The sequence below is a fragment of the Populus alba genome, chromosome 2 (assembly GCF_005239225.2).
Source record: "Populus alba chromosome 2, ASM523922v2, whole genome shotgun sequence".
NCBI classification, from domain to species: domain Eukaryota; kingdom Viridiplantae; phylum Streptophyta; class Magnoliopsida; order Malpighiales; family Salicaceae; genus Populus; species Populus alba.
Genome location: NC_133285.1, coordinates 9,900,197 through 9,916,744, shown reverse-complemented (window position 1 = coordinate 9,916,744; position 16,548 = coordinate 9,900,197). Strand labels below are relative to the sequence as shown.

Genomic DNA, 16,548 nt, shown 5'->3' with positions numbered 1-16,548 from the left:
TGCAGATAAGAAGGGTTTCCCTTCGGCGTAATTATTAGATCCTGGGAAAAGCTGCTTAATGTTGTATAAACTCTCTGAAAATTCCTATCTTAGAGCTCCAAGTGTTTAGAGGTATCTGTCAAGGCGATTCTCCATCTCCTTTTCTTTTCAAAACTACAGCAGAAGGGTTATCGAAACTGGTTCGACGAGCTTTCAGACTTGAAGAATCTAATGCAAAGAATTCAGGTGACTGAGAATCATGTGTTTCTAATCTGCCATATACAGATGACGCTTTTTTTGTTACTCCTGTTTCGATTAGAGATAGCACCACCTTGTCGAGTTAAAGAAGGAATTCAGAAGTTGGGATTTTGAAATTGAGATTCATTAATTTAGAGTATAGAGGTTAAATTAACTAAGGTTCGATCAAATCTTAACAAGTACCCTAATGCTAAGTGCCTAAACGCAACACCACTACGTACTTCTGTTCTGTAATTAATCACAAGCAAAGAATGATTTCTCGGATTGAACTCATTCTCGCCTATATATCAATGTAAAAAAGAAAGGTTTTACGTTTCTTGACGGCTAGACCATAGACTTTTCGATCTTAGCGCGTGATTTTGTAATTTGTCAAATATAAGGATGATGTTTTATTCAATAACGAAAAATAAAGCGGTTGTGTTCTTATCAGTAAGAATAAGAGAACACTGATTCACTTAAATTCAATATAAAAAACAAGTGTTATTCTTAGATTAGAAGAATTTGAGAGGCTCCCGCACCGAAGGCATCCGAAGAGTTCTCGGATGCGTTGAACTTGTTCCACAAAGTTCTTGTCAATGAGAGTCTATATATGGATGCTTGCTGCCCATTAAAAAAATTATTCAACAGTGATGCTGTGAACAAGAAAAATCATAGCTAGAGACAGTCTTGGTTCAAAGGGCAGGGGTCATTATACTTTATGTCTGCAGCAGGAAAGATTGTAGTGCTTCAAAAAAAACTGTAGTTTTGCTATTGGCCCAATTCACGCAACATAAGGTTCATATGAGAATTAATGCTCTCCGACATCCTGACTCTTGACTGCTGAGGGACAAGGGGCGAAGACAAAGCTGTATGCGTGCATTGGATCCTTCACTAATTTTGAAGGTCTAGGTTACACTAGTTTTGTAGTATAACCGTGGAGCTCCAATAGTACAAAGTTACTATAAAGTTTTGGTCAGGTTGTACACATACCAATCACACCATGGAAAGATATTGTGGTCTTAAAGCTTTCATAGGAATTCATCAGCATGGCCCCTCTCCATAAAATCAAAGACTAAAGGGGAAAAAAATGGATAAAAGCATAGCAGAAAGTGGGATACTTTATGTTTGCAAAGGTCAAAAGATTCAATTTCCGAAAAGGTGGAGCTTTGCGAGACAGCATTCATACATGCAATCCCCTTTTCAACAAAGGGCTAGAGGAAAAATTCTGAAACAGGAAAAGATGGTGAGAAGAAAACAAAAAAACAGAAAAAGAAGTCTAATTAAGCACCCATATCCAGGAGTAAAATCATAAAGATTGGTCAGGCTGATCTCAAGGTACAAATGCTGACATCTGTAAAAACATTAAAAAATGGACTTTGCTTTCTAGGTTACTCAGTGACATAGAATAAACTGGTATTCATGTGGCTCTTTCTCCTCGTGACCTTTCGCCATGCTCTTGCTCTGTGATTTTCTTTCATTTTGTGCTCCCATGTATGCTTGTGCGAGGGAGAGAAACAAGATTATTTAGGCCCATATATAACTGGGCATATATACCTGTGTTTGCCTACAGTATAGGGCGACTCTTTTGCCATCTTTCAAATCTTACTTTACGGTTTTTGTTTTCATCTTTTAGCAAGGATCTCATCTATTAAGCTCACATGAGGAAAGTAAGGAAAATAATGGGCAACGAGGCAAGCAAGATAGAACAAAAATGCTCACCAAAATTCAACATCCCATGTCATCGCTTCCCATTAAAGTTGACTCCCAAAAACGAACAATAGCTTCACAAAAAATAGAGAAAAACTCACTGAAAACATGAGGTCTTACCCGCATAATGCTCCTCTAGAAACCGACCAAGCTTTGAGGGGAGACTTCATAAACCTGCTGTTTAACACATAACATCTAAAATCAAATTGAGATCAGTATTGATCTGTCAAAAGAGACTTTAATTTGTGAGCTATAAGGTACGGGAACTTATAACCTTGGACCAGTAGCTCGTCTTGAGAAAGAATTAGGGCTTTAATTGAGGAGATTGTAATTTCGCCAATATCGTTTCCTTACCATTTCCTATCTAGTAAAGTAAAAACTAAAAAACAAAAATAGAATTTCTGAGCAATAAAAAAATGGGAGGTACTGCTTTAAGCCAATAGCTCGTCTTTAAAAAGAATTAGGATTGTAATTGAGAGATAACTTTGCCAAGGCAGCCTCTTTCCATGACGTGACTGACAATGACACACAACACTCGGGCACAAACTCCTGGAAATGACATAATTGTTCTCGTTTCAAAGTATAATTCTAGCTTGCCATATAAATAGCATTTCAAGGGAAAGCATAAATATATTTTTAAAAAAAAAAAGAAAAAGAAAAAGAAGAGGTATAATGTTTACTACCGAACCCAGAGAAAAGAAGGCCAGGTAGAAGATAACGCATTTTCAAATTGCGGGCAGCCATGCATAGGAAGCCTCCCATGTTCACATATTTAGCTTAGATTTGAGAAAATAACAGTCTTCTGAAAGCACAATCAAGGGAAGAAAGGGCACGACTGTGGAAAACTTCAAATATCCGAGCAAAGATTTTGAATCTAAAAACCATATCTAAATCTTTAGTGCCATCAAGTTTTGTATCTCTTTCTCTAAAGAATCGAGAGACTTGCAAACAAGGAGAGAAAGTGCATCCCTTTCTTGCTTGTACATCTTCACACTGCACATGACCTTTTCTTTGTAAAATATATTCATTTTGAGATCGGAGCCACAGCTGCAGCATGTGACCCTATAAAGCAAGAAGGAAGAATAGAAGAAATATTTCCAAAAAGTTCAAAGCCAGATCTGAAAATAGCACAAACAGACAGATCAGATACACAAAGCCATCATGGCAAAAATCTACCTAATAGTGAACTACAGGAGGCTTTTAGACTGACAGAAAAAAAGAAAAAACCATCATTACATGATCAGGGAAAAAGAAAACCTGAAAAAAGAGTAATGATGAGACTTTTTAGTTCTCAACATTGGAGATTGGTAGGGGGGGAACATGATTACACCAATCTGCATACATACTACCAACCCTAAAGCCTAAAACGAAAAACCAATGATTAAAAAACTGCTTATTCTATCTGCAGAGACTAAGAAACAAATAAGCAATTGAAGTAGAAATAAAAGAAATAAAAACAAAACCCTTACATGCAAACCATGATCGAATCCTCGAAGAAACCTTTAATGGAAGCAATAATTGGGGGGAATGAAGCCTGGTCCGACGACCCTAACACATGATCTAAGATGTTAGATCTAAAGATAGAAAACTTGATTGGACTGATCAAGAAAGAGTCCTCGAGCCAGACAACATTCCCCTCAAAAAAAGAAGCTCCCTCTGTTCGTGCGGGTACGTGGGTGTTTCTCTAACTAGTCTCTTATCTCTCTATCCCCCATGAGTCTCGCCTATCTTCAAGGGGGGCTTGGGGGGGGAGAGAGATTGTGGATGATGAATGAGATAATGAAGAGAATGATATGAGGGTTATAAGAAGAGTAAAACGAGTGGAAAGCAAACGTTTAAAACGACAAAAGATAGACGCAGACCCGACCCTACCAGCTGGGGTTTCTCAGTTCCAGAAATGACCACGACCCCATGCATCTCCTCTCTCTCTCTCTCTCTCTCTCTCTCTCTCTTTCATATTTAAAAATATAATAATAATTACTTTATAAATATTTTTATTTTAAATTATATTAAGATAATATTATATATATATATATATATATATATATATATATATATATATGAAAACAACTTTTTTCCCAAAATACTACTTATATACTATAAAGTCATTCATTCCATTTTCGTTCAAATAATGCTCTACGAATATTGTCGTTTGTTTTTACATTCCAAAAATAGCGTTTTAAATTATTTTATTTTCAAATTATTTTTCTGATGTAAATAATTTTTTTTAAAAAATATATTATTTTAATGGTGAACTTCATGATAGATTCATCTTTGTCGTTTAAGCCCTTAACCACCGTTGGATTTGCCATATATCTGCGATGGTAACACCTCGTACAAGTTTGAAAATGTACACAAGTGAAACCCACCTTTAGATTTTTAGCTAGGATCGCTGGATGGTGTTATCGTACATGAACACTATTTACTGTGACTGTTCTGCGTATTGTAATATGTAACCTATCTAGAAATTAAATGTTTATTCCATGATTATATTTAAGATTGTTTTTTAAAATATTTTTTATTGGAAATTATATTAAAATAATATTTTTTATTTTTTAAATTTTATTTTTTAAATCTAACACATAAAAAATATAAAAAAATACAAAAAAATAATTTCAAAGTAAAAAAAATTAATTTTTTTTTTTAAAAAGATAGTACAATAATGTTTAACGGTGGCTTAAATACCACCATGGATCCACAGGAAGGCGAGACTTTCGTACCATGCAAACAAAAGCTGTTATTATATATGTGATTATTATAAAATAATTGTCAATAATATATAAAGGAATCAAAGTAAAGGAGGCCTAGAATCGGGTCAGAGGAGTGGTTGAGTTATTGAGCTGCCCGATCATGGAAAGCCCATTTAATATAAATATACACACAGTGAAAAAGAAAATTAAATATAATATACATATACTCCGTAATATATAGAAAGCAGAAGAATTGTTTTCTTAAAAAAATTAAGGTTTTTGTTTTTCATGAAAGATGGACCCTCGTCTGCCGTGTCACTTTTGAGACAAAGGCGAGAAATTCAAGGCGATGACCGACAGATAGAGTCAGGGGTCCACGCTCTCCTTTTCACTTTGGCTTTTTACCCCATTCCAATTCCTCGGCGACACTACGTTTCTTTTCTTCTTTAGGTCAAAACTAGCTATGGGCCGCCGCTCCGCTCTGTATTTTTATGTGAAAAAAGCAACGTTGAGGCACTGTTTGCCCATTTCAGAGAAAATATATATTTTTTTTGAATAAATCGTTTTTATTTTAATAAGAAGATAAAAAAAATTAGCAACAATAGTAAACATATAATTTTTTTTACAAAATAATCATGATAACATGAAAAAAAATCCTCTAAAAATATGTAATTTGATAAAACAAGATAAAAAAAAAAATGAATCAAGTAAATTCAAGATTGCATGATAAATATGTAAATGCATAATAAGAAGTAAATCATCTCAGGTCAACCTAAAAATCTGTAACCCAATAATGTGATTAGGATAACTCAACATGTAATTGTTTTATAAATTGACCCTTCATGAAGGTTTGGCTCATGATTTAGGTGATCCGGGCGTAGGCCAAGTTGGGTTTCAATAAAAATAGGAGAATTGACCTCGTATGATTCGATTAAAAACAAGGGTTAACCCATAACCCAATTAACCATGGGGAAACCCAATCAAAATCTATTGACCTTTTTATTTTATTTTTCAAAATGATATCATTTTTATATTTTTTATAAAAACAAAAAAAAAATTAGATTGACCTGGGTTAACATGCCTGACTGGTGACCGAAGACTTTCTGTGGGTTGACTCTTGAGTCGAGTTCGAAAACCATGTGATAGAAAACTTTTAAGACCCATAACACAAATCATTAAACTAGAAACACCATGCATAGAAAAACCAAAGAAGTCCAATCCTCAACAAATCAAATGTTGAAGGATTATACCAGGAAATAAAATCAATTACACAAGAATATCTCAAATAAAAAAATTAAAATTAAAACAATAAGGGTGAAAATCAAAATTAAAAATAAATTAGAGGAAAATAATAAACCTTTTATTGATCGGCAAGGTTAAATTGAAAATAAAAATAAAAAAAAGAATAAAAAAATAAAAAGAATAGAATCAAAATTACAAAAAAACTAAACCCACCACAAACTTGGATTTAAGAATGACAATTGAAAACCACCAAAATTTTTACCCTTCACAAATTTAAAAAGAAAACTTAGAATTAAGATGATTAAATTGAAAATAAATAAAAACTTTAACAAAAATACAAAAGACAAAACTAAAAATCAAAAGAATAAGAATTGAAGTTGAAATACAAAAAAAAAAAAGGATCAACTTGTATTTTTTGGGTAGGAGAGAGAAAAGAAAATGAAAAAAAATACATCACTAACAAGAAAACCACCCAACAATCATCAACCACACGCCGTACATATTAGGAGGAATAGGATGCTATAGCTCATCCGATGACACGATGAAATAATATTTTTTGCCAATAGGAAGCGCCGCACGTGTTACCTAAAATGAATGGACGTCTCTCATGCGACAACATCATTTCTTAATTAAATAATATTTAATTTTAATAAGAGGACATATATGTCCTTGATTATCCCGTCAATTACCAAAAAAAAATCCCAATAATTACCAAAAAAACAATGGAAAAAAAACCTATAGGCCTCGACCCTATGATTTAATCTCTTGTTTTCACTCTAAGCATACTTGTCAATTCACTAGACATTTAACAAACAATAAGACTTATTTACCCCTCCCCCACAAGTTTTTTTTTTAGGGTAATTACTTAAAAAAAAAACTTCAAGAAATTGTATTTTTTAGTAAACAAAAAATTTTAAATTGTTTAGAGAATGACTTAATATGATCCAGTTGACTTGGTGGATCAAAAAATAATTTTGATAACTATTAAAAATATAGTTTGACTTAAGAAAAATCTAAGATGATATCTTTTTTTAATATTGAGATGACAATATATTTTTATTAGATCAACGTAGTTAACCTTAGTCAACCTACCAACTTTATTACCCAAGTCATGAGACCGTAATAATCTCATATAAAGCAAATTATGAAATTTGATTCCCAATCAATCTAATATTGAAATATAAAATTGAAAAACAAATCAATTAAAAAAAGATAAAAAAAAATTACTTGCTAAAATCATGATTTGGGTTATGAGTCTAAGATTAATCTCATAAGAATGCGCAAACTTGAAATAAATTATGAAGCCTAATTTCTTAATAAATATAATGTTGTATGATAAAAGTTAAGAAAAATTAACTAAAAATAACCTAAAAAGACTTGAGTCATCAGGGTTAAACCACATAACCCATGACTTCAAGTAATGAGACCATGATAAACTTTATAGAAGCCAAATTAACAATATTATAAAGCTTAATCTCTCAATCAACCCAACATTAAAGTATGAAAAAAATTCAAATTAACTGACTTAATCTGCCAAACCTTAAAATTTTTTTTTTATCTTTCTAACTAAAAAAATTAATTATCCTTGTAGACAAATGGCAAAAAATACTATGTTTTTTCAATATGTATTGATCATGTTTGTTCATCCAAGCATTGCATCAAACACCATCAGCATCCTAACTTATAATTGCGTTGTTCTATTCTAGATGAAATTAAATATTTTAAATTTGATTTACCACTAGAGTTTTTCCATGCTTTGTGATCCAATTACGTGGGTTACTTGCGCTCCTTAAGAAAATCAATCAACCATTAGCTGTATTACTACATTGATCAAATCTATAATTTATTGACGAAAGGAAACAAATCGGGACGTGACCCTGAAATAAAGATTTTCTTTGGTCTTATTAAAAAACTGTCATCTACTTTCTTTGGTGTCCAGATAGAGACTTGGGCATCGTCCCGCATCATCTTTCCTATGCACATCGCCTTAATACATTTACAAATGGGTCCATCTTCTTCCCCGTGTCGTCGCTCTGAGAATTTAAATGCATGTCTCCTCCTCTTGGCCCCCAGAGCCTGAAATTGTTAGGGGAAATGGATCATGAGGATCTAATTACCTATTTGGTCACACGTCAATCATGCTCGAGACGACGCTGGGCACTCGTGGTTTGGAGTCATAAATTGTCAATGCATGTTGCAGTGCTGAAAGATACCTCACCTGAAACGTTGTCTCTTTAACATTTATTTCAATGATAAGTAAAGATTGGCCCAGCGCTGTTCATACTTCAGAGTCATCTAGCTTTTGCTTTCTTGACAAATGTGAATTTTATTAGCACTTTATTGGACAAGACTTTCCACCGGGAAATCAAGCGACGAGATTCTTAACATTTGACATTTACACAAGTCAAAGAAAATAGTATGGCGATGGATAATTATATTGCCGTTCATCAGAATGCCGCTGTGATTTGCTCCTCAATCGTCACAGCTGCCTTGATTAGGTATAGGGGTCATGCAGGGTGATTCTTTTCATCAATTTTTTTTTTTTTTCTCCTGCAAGTATTACCTGTGGCCATTTGATTCCAGACATGATTAATCACAATTAATTAGCCATGAGGATTAGTAGATAATGGAACTTGCACAGCCTTACTCGGTTGAAAACAACTAGGCTTTTGTTTTCAATGTTGAGGTTGAGCTGGATTGGTGCCCGTAAGACGTGCTGCCATGTTTGCTATCACCTCTATAACACAACCAAGGCTCCCCCACCATCTCTCTCTCTCTCTCTCTCTCTTTATCTACTGTATATCAGAGTGACAAACGGAGAGGACGATACTGGCTCCATATTTCAACGCTTTCACAGTCTTGAAAATTGTGTCTCTATATATAGACAGGGAGAGGGAGAGAGAGAGAGAGAGAGAGAGCGCGCGAGAAGTGAGATCGATAGAAACAACACGTAAATGTCAAATCCTGCATCTGCAACCCATGTTGTCGACTCCGCCCTCTGAATCGTATAATAATTTACCAATCAAACACTAGCTGCTAATAAAATAAAACGCAACAGTAATAGTATTAAATTAATCAACGTTTTCTCATCTTAATTTGCTCTCCAGCAAGCACCATCGTGTCCAGTTGTACCCACATGGATTCTCAAGCTTTAAAAATGCATGGTCACGTGCCACCTATCTCCATCTACACGGGGTTCGTGTGGTGGCGTGTCAATTGCAGGAGCAGTTGAAAGGCGGGGAAGAAAAAGGGTTAATCAAACTTTATTATAATTTAGAAGGCAGCTTTTTGATACTCAAGTCAATTTGGTGACTGGATCGAGAAAGAGTGGGAGATACTGATACAGTCATGCTCTCTCTGTAAAGTGAAGAAAACAAACACATGCTGGAGCTTGCGTGGGTAACGTTCTCCATTTTTTGAATTTTTTTTCTAGACAGCCCATCTGTCATTGTACACTTTCTCCTATATATAATTTGACACCTCAAAGTTTTACTATAATTTAATGCTGTATGATCACCGAGGAGAGGACTTTTTAAGCACCTAAGAACTTGTTAAGTATAGGTTGTAGCATTGTAATTAGTGAGAGCAACAAGTACAGTGAGACCTCTTTCTCTGTTTATGTCTTGTTCTTGTTCACATCTTCCCCTGTAATAAGAGAATCCAGGTCATCCTTCCACCTCTTGAGTTTAGATACAGCACTGCTTACTGCTCCCTGCTATGTTTGTTGCCTGTAAGCTATACCCTTAGGTACGTACTCAGCTCAGTTTGAGCTTGGACTTTCTGTCTTGATGGTCGTACCAAGTGATAAAAAGGTCAAAAGGACGAGTGAGATGACTATTTTTAACTTCCAACATTTAAATAATTATCAGCGTAAGAACTCTAAAAGAAGTGGGAAAACACTATGCATGTGAGTCTACATTGTTTTTTCTATTTTACCCCTCTCATCACAGAAATAAAGTCCTGGAATAGGGGTATTTTTATCTTTTAAAAGGGCATAAATATCTTTAAAAAAACATTGGGTGCACAGACGTTTTTTTAAATTTTTTCACAATAGATTTATTAAAATAACCTTTTAGACAAAAATATATATATATATATATATATATATATTTAGTTTTTGTCGTGGTCATTTTATTTTTTAATAAACATTAAAAGTGCTCTCGTGATATAAAATAGCTTTAAAGCTTTTTTAGGGTCATTTTAGTGTTAATATCAAGGTTTTTTTTCTTATTTCATATGAGTTCAGGGATATTTTTATCTTTTAACAATATATAAAATATTAAAAAAAAATTATGTCAGCGAGTAGACGTTGAACGCTCCCTTTAGATAAAGCATGGGTGTTGTACAATATTTTTCAATATTGTCTTTAATGCCTACATGGAAGTGTCGCCGAATTCTCTTTCTCTTGATGCAACATGTGTTAAAAAATATTACATTACTCAAAATATAAGTTTATTCAAAATATCATGATAGAAAAACTAAAACATAAATATAATTTAAATAACTTAATTTATAATAGATAAAAAAAAACTTTCTAAATAATTCTAAAACATGATATTTCTAAAAAACTAAAATAAATCTCAAAAAGTATTTCCTGGACCTTATTACAACACCTTCTTGTTTTTAGGATTGATGTGAAATTTAACCACTATATAAAACATGATATTTGTAAAACATCTAGTAAAATTACAAATTATAATTATAAGATCGCCCTTTTCATTTGAATTTTTATCAAACATGTGATGGGCATTACCAAAGCACTGTATCTACAGGTTTCACTCTTCAACCCTGCCAACTTTACATCTTAGAAGTTGCAAAAACCTATTCTACTCGCAGATAGCAATTAACTTCAGCGGCAAATAGCAACATCACCATCCTTTGATCTGCTTACAATCCGTGCATGTAATCATTTCGCTTCCTTCAATGCATTTCCATTCTCTACTAAACAATACAGGCTACTCGGCTAGTATGAACTAATACAAACTAAAAATTTGTTCTTCTCCATGAACAACAAGAATCAAGCTATCAAATACATCATTAATTTTGCACATTCTGTTTCCAATAATGTTGGTCGGTCTTCGGAGATAAAGTACTTGGAGTTTTCATAAGCTTAAGTGGAGCCACTGGATATCAGAAGTACGAACAAACCAAAGAAAACTTATGATGCGGGTGGAAGCTACATTGGACAAAAATGACAAGGAATCACAAGGAAAGAGGCAAAAAATTAATGGGCGAAGATAATTGTAAACGTGAATCCTGATTTCGTAATTTATTTTCTGAAAATTAAAGCATAGGATGGCCATCTCCTTAAGAGGAGATTACATGACTTTTAAATAAATCAGAAAATCTTATATTCCTTATAAAACAACAAGGAATATAAAATCATAAAGGAAAAAAAAACTCCAAATTAAATCACAGTCCAAAAAAACATAGAAAAATACTAAAAATTATCATATTAAGAGCATTAATGCTCAAAATATGATTTTGAAAGATCCGATTGTTCATTCTGCAATATAGTAGCTATTCTAGAAAAAATTTCATATAAAATCACCCATAAAAATTTAAATCCATCTCACCAATTAGATCTATTATTATCATTGTAGTTTTAAGAAGTTAATTAGTCATGATTGTTTCATACATTTTCTTAGATCTAGATTTATTTTATTAGTTTTTAAAAGTATATGATAGATCATCTATCTACTATCAAATTTTCATCTAATGTTAGATGATCATCTAATCTAGAGAGCTTCATCAAAAGCAAGTATAATCCATGTGAATAGCAAGTGGGATAGCCAGCTTATGCAACACCAGCAACTTTAACATGAACCCAAACAAGGAAATCATCGGCTAGACAGTGACAAATAGCCACTCCTTGCTTAGCTTTAAGAACTTGAAAGGCTAAGGGAACCGGACAAGTCTTGGTGTCTTTCATTAGATGGCAATAATACTCCCATGGAATACCCACTATTTTGTTTCTTACCCGTTGAGATGAAAGAACCATAAAAAATTCAAAGAAGAGACAATTAATTAAGAATTTATAACGACCAAACACAAACCCATGTCAACAAAACCGCTGTAAAAATAACAAGCTAGATTCGTAGAGCCATTAGCAGTAAGAAATTCTCCAAAAACATGGACTTGTCTCTAACCATCTCAATTCTTTCCTTCACTTCTCCACCGTACTCAAAATTGTTTTTTAGAGTTTTTATCTTAGGAAGATTTCTGCGACAAGATCAAGCGATCAAACTTCCGGGCCCAACTCTGAATCTCTTTCCTGTTTGAGGATCGAGGAGCCACTTAGCCCCGTTAAAGTGAACTAAAGAGTTAGTGGATCCGAGGCCCGACTCGGACGCCCACTGAGGAACTATCTGTTTGTAGATTGAAGCCTGTGGACCCAAATTAAGGACTCAGCGGTCAGAACCTTTCAAGAAAACAACCCCAGCTGGACCCAGCCCTGACTGCCCCAGGCTCTGGCGAAGGCGTTGTCCGGCTCATTACCACCTCAAATCCGTCACGTTACCTTACATCAAAAAACCATCCCGGCACCTCCAAATTCCAAGTAAACAGAGGTTGGGATGTAATGATTATTACAAGGACATTTGATGAGTTTGATGTTTATTGTCAAAGGTCAATGCTCTATCCTTTCCCAGATTCTAGTTCACACAAGAACACTGGCTGCATTTGTAAACATGTCCTGAAAAACGACAAGAATTCACGACAGCGACTTCGAGTTGATCCTTTCTCTCTGCCAGCTTGGCCCCCAGATTCCACGTACCAAACTAAAATTGACCTAGTAGATCCAACGTGTTCAACCCCCTGTCGCCTTCATTTTAGGTCAGGTTGCCCTTCTCTGGCCTCTAGTCTCTGCCTTGTGTTGGACATTTCTTTTTGCGAATGGCTTGAAGTTTCCACTTGCCTATCTCTCTCTCTCTCTCTCTCCCTCTCTCTCTCTCCGTATATTAGACTGCTCAACGTCCCTCCCCGTGTAGCTTATTTGCTACTCCGCCATTTTAGATTGGTCCATTGTTCCATTCTTACCCATACGGAAAGAAATGCTAATGATAGCCTCCGCCTAATACAAATAAAAATGGTGGTCACTGTCACCGAAGTGTCTCCATCACTTTTGTCGCCCGTTTTTCCTTTACTTCCCATTTGTAAACTTTATAGTTATCAAAAATAAAATAAAAATTATATTAATACTCTATCTCTACTTGCATTTTGGTAAGATAGTGTAGTCGATGTCAGAACAGTGCTGAAAATGGAATCCGTGAAAGCTTACTATGCGGCACCGTCCAGCTGTTGGTCGATCGATAAATTCAATGTAGGAGGACAATCTTGCAGGAACTTCCCTGGATCTTGAATGTTGATATTAACTGAGAAGGAAAAAAAAATGTGTTTAGACATGAAGTAGAGTGTGTGCTAGCTTTTAGCCTTTTGTGCCCTCACGATGCTACTGATCATTTTTAATCTAACTTTCATTTAATTATATAGCAGTTAAAAATAATAATGAAATATTTTTTTTATGGACAACATTGTTTTTTCATAAAAAAAATCAAAATAATTAAGAGAAATATTTGCAAGAATCTCGATAGTTCAAAGGAGTGAAAATCTTTATTTTATATAAGCAAAACTCCCTTTTTCTTATTAACTTTTATTTAATTGAAAACATCTTTTTTTCATTAGTAGTATTTTTTTTAAGCAAAAAACTCATCATAATGCTCATAAGAGTTTGAAAGATTTAATTTTTTTAATAACTTTCCAATAAATATATTATGGATTCTTTTAGATTTAGATAATGAAGATATGGTTTTTAGATTATGCTTCAGAAAAGTAAATATAGAAAAGAAAATACATTTATTAAACTGAAGCCTATATTCTTCATTTATTCATTTTTTTTTTATGAAAAAACTTCTTTTTTTATTATTAACATTTTTTTCTATTAAAAATCCAAGATGATTGAGATATAAAATTCACAAGAATCTCAATAATTTATATAAATGAGTGGAATTTTTTATTTATAGAAGCAATACTCTCATTTTCTTATTAACTTATTTTCTTTTATGAAAATATTTTTTTTATTAGTAACATTTTTTTAAGCAAAAAACTCATTATAATATTAAAAACAAGTTTCAACCCAAAAAAAAATCATAATTTTTCTGTGGCTATATGATAAAATCAAAGAATACTAGAACCAACAATAAAAAGATTATTTAACTCCCATTAAATATTAATGCGCAACTTTTTTCCATTTCTAACATATTAGGCTTCTATATAATTATTTAAAAAATGAAGCAAATATAAGCATAACAAATCTAACATTTAAAAAGCATCACATAAAAAAGTGATTTGCTCAATAGCATTGTAATTATTAAATTAATTAAGAATTTATTAAAAAAATATTATAGCCCTTGAAGGTTAGGCTCACATGCCTGACCTTAAAAAAAACAATAGGTAGGCACCCATGGACATGGCCTTGATAGATATGCTCCTAGACCTAGTCTATGTGCTTTGCATCTTTTTTTTTTTTTTTTTAGAGTAGACAATGCATTTATTTATCCAATGTAAAACGAAAAAAAAAATTATAGAAGACGAAGTGTCATTCTATTTTGACAATTTTTCTCATAATTTATAGTAGTTGGAAAATCGGGCAAAATAGTTTTTAAGGCCATTTTTAACATGAAAAAAACCATCTAAACCCTCCCACAAACCTAAATCACCCACTTTCAAACTTCAAAAGAATTTAAAATCCTTTTTCTCTAAAATCCCTTAAAAAAGTTAAAGATCAAACCAAATATTAATAGGACTTGATATATATATTTTTTTCAATATCGTTGATGGGCAAAAACACTACAAAATAGACTAACTTTCCTATGAAAAATTCATCAATATCAAAATTGATTTTTTTTTATTGTCAGAATATGACCAATTAAATTCCTCTTTTTTTTTCTTGTTATTTTTTCAGTAATTTTCTTTGTCATCTCTTATAACTTAAGGACTAAAATGATAAAAATAAAGTTTAAGAATTAAAATGTAAAAACATGAAATTTAAAAGGAAAATGATGGTTTTAGAGAAGGATCAAAATTGAATTATAACAGTTTGGATAGAGCTTCCCCTTACTCCTTCCAACTAAAAAAGTTCAATTTGAAAACAGTGTGCATGACACATTAATGCACTTAGTCTTATAATCAATTTCACTATTCTCTGGGACACTTCAAGCAATATATATATGGTAGAGACCAATGATTTTTCTATGAAAGAAAAATGTGCCATGAACTCAAAATATAATGTATATGTATAATAAAATAAATTGAGGATTATATATGTAAATAAATACTAAAAAAAGATTTTACTACAAACCAAATACGAAGTCATAAAAATAAAAAGACATGCATAGACAAATATACTTTTTTCACATGTGCGTTAGATTATCGATCAAAACTCAATTGACTTAAAAAAAAATGTTCCGAGATGTAAATTTTTAATAATGAGACAACAAAATCTCTAATCTACTTAAGATAACCCTAATTAATTTGCAAACTCATGGCTTCAATTATTGACTCGGCTAGGTTTAATAAAACCCTACCCTGCTTTTTTTATCTAATCATATGATGGCGAGAATCGGAAGCTCGAGGCGAAGAAATTGAATAAACTATAAAAACAATTGTGACGGGTTGTATAAAAAGAATAGTTTCTAATTTTAAAAAACTTTGATGATCTTATTTTAAAAATACTAAAAACAATGAATGGTATAAATAAATAATATATTAATATGTTTAATAATTTTATAAAATAATATACAAAATATATTTTTAAAAATTTAAAAATGAAATATATATACTTTTAAGTAAAGAGAGAAAAAATTAAAACTAGGTCAAGCATCCTGCCTTGGGTGGGCGAACACTTGAGCTTTTAAAAATAAATTCATGCACTTGGGTTTGGTAACTCAAGCCAGCACATTTAGGCTTTTTTTTTTTTTTTCTTAGACTACACGAATGATGCTGATGTAACAAACGATATATATATCGTCTATTTCATCACCAATAATCTTAGATGGAAGCAAACTCGAGCTTCCAACTTCTTGGACCACAAAACCATTTGCCAAAAAAGTTTTTATTTGAAAACACCTTAAAAATACTTTGGTTTTAAAAGTTGTATTTAACTATTTTTTTTTAATTCAAAATAACCTAAATATCTTAATAAATCAATTTTGATCTAAAAAAGCCTTTAAATAAAAAAACAAAAACACTAAATGAAATGACTAGAAACTTTTTTCCTAGCCCCGATTAACTTCTTTTTGGGAGTTGAAAGTTTAAAAATTCTTTAATATGACTTTTCTTGTAAAAAAAAATCTTAATAAAACTAAGATTAATTTTTTTTTTATATAGCTGAAATGTTTCCAATCAATCATTTTCTCTCTTCTTCATTTTCCGATCACTTTCTCTCTAGGAACTTAGGGATTGTGAAGAAAAAAATTATGTTTTAAGATATAAATATGAAATCCAGAAATAAAGGGACAAAAAATGAGTAAATAAAGCATTTTTGGATGAATTGGAAAAAAACTAGTTTTTTTTTTTATCTTGATCATTCTCCTTTAATTTTTTACATTATAAGTTTAAATATTATTTCATCAAGTTGGTCTTAATTTTAAATTTGAAATTTTATTAAAAACCTTAAATTGAAAAAAAAGAAGAA

General features: G+C 32.3%; 1 long non-coding RNA gene across 1 annotated transcript; it reads right to left on the bottom strand.

Moving 5' to 3' along the window:
• Window positions 1-638: 638 nt before the first annotated feature.
• On the bottom strand, window positions 639-3,804 carry LOC140955224 (uncharacterized). Its single transcript, XR_012169024.1, has 2 exons — window positions 2,044-3,804; window positions 639-1,441 (listed from the first exon to the last, which is right to left on the bottom strand). It is a non-coding gene; the product is annotated as an uncharacterized lncRNA (long non-coding RNA).
• Window positions 3,805-16,548: the final 12,744 nt, after the last annotated feature.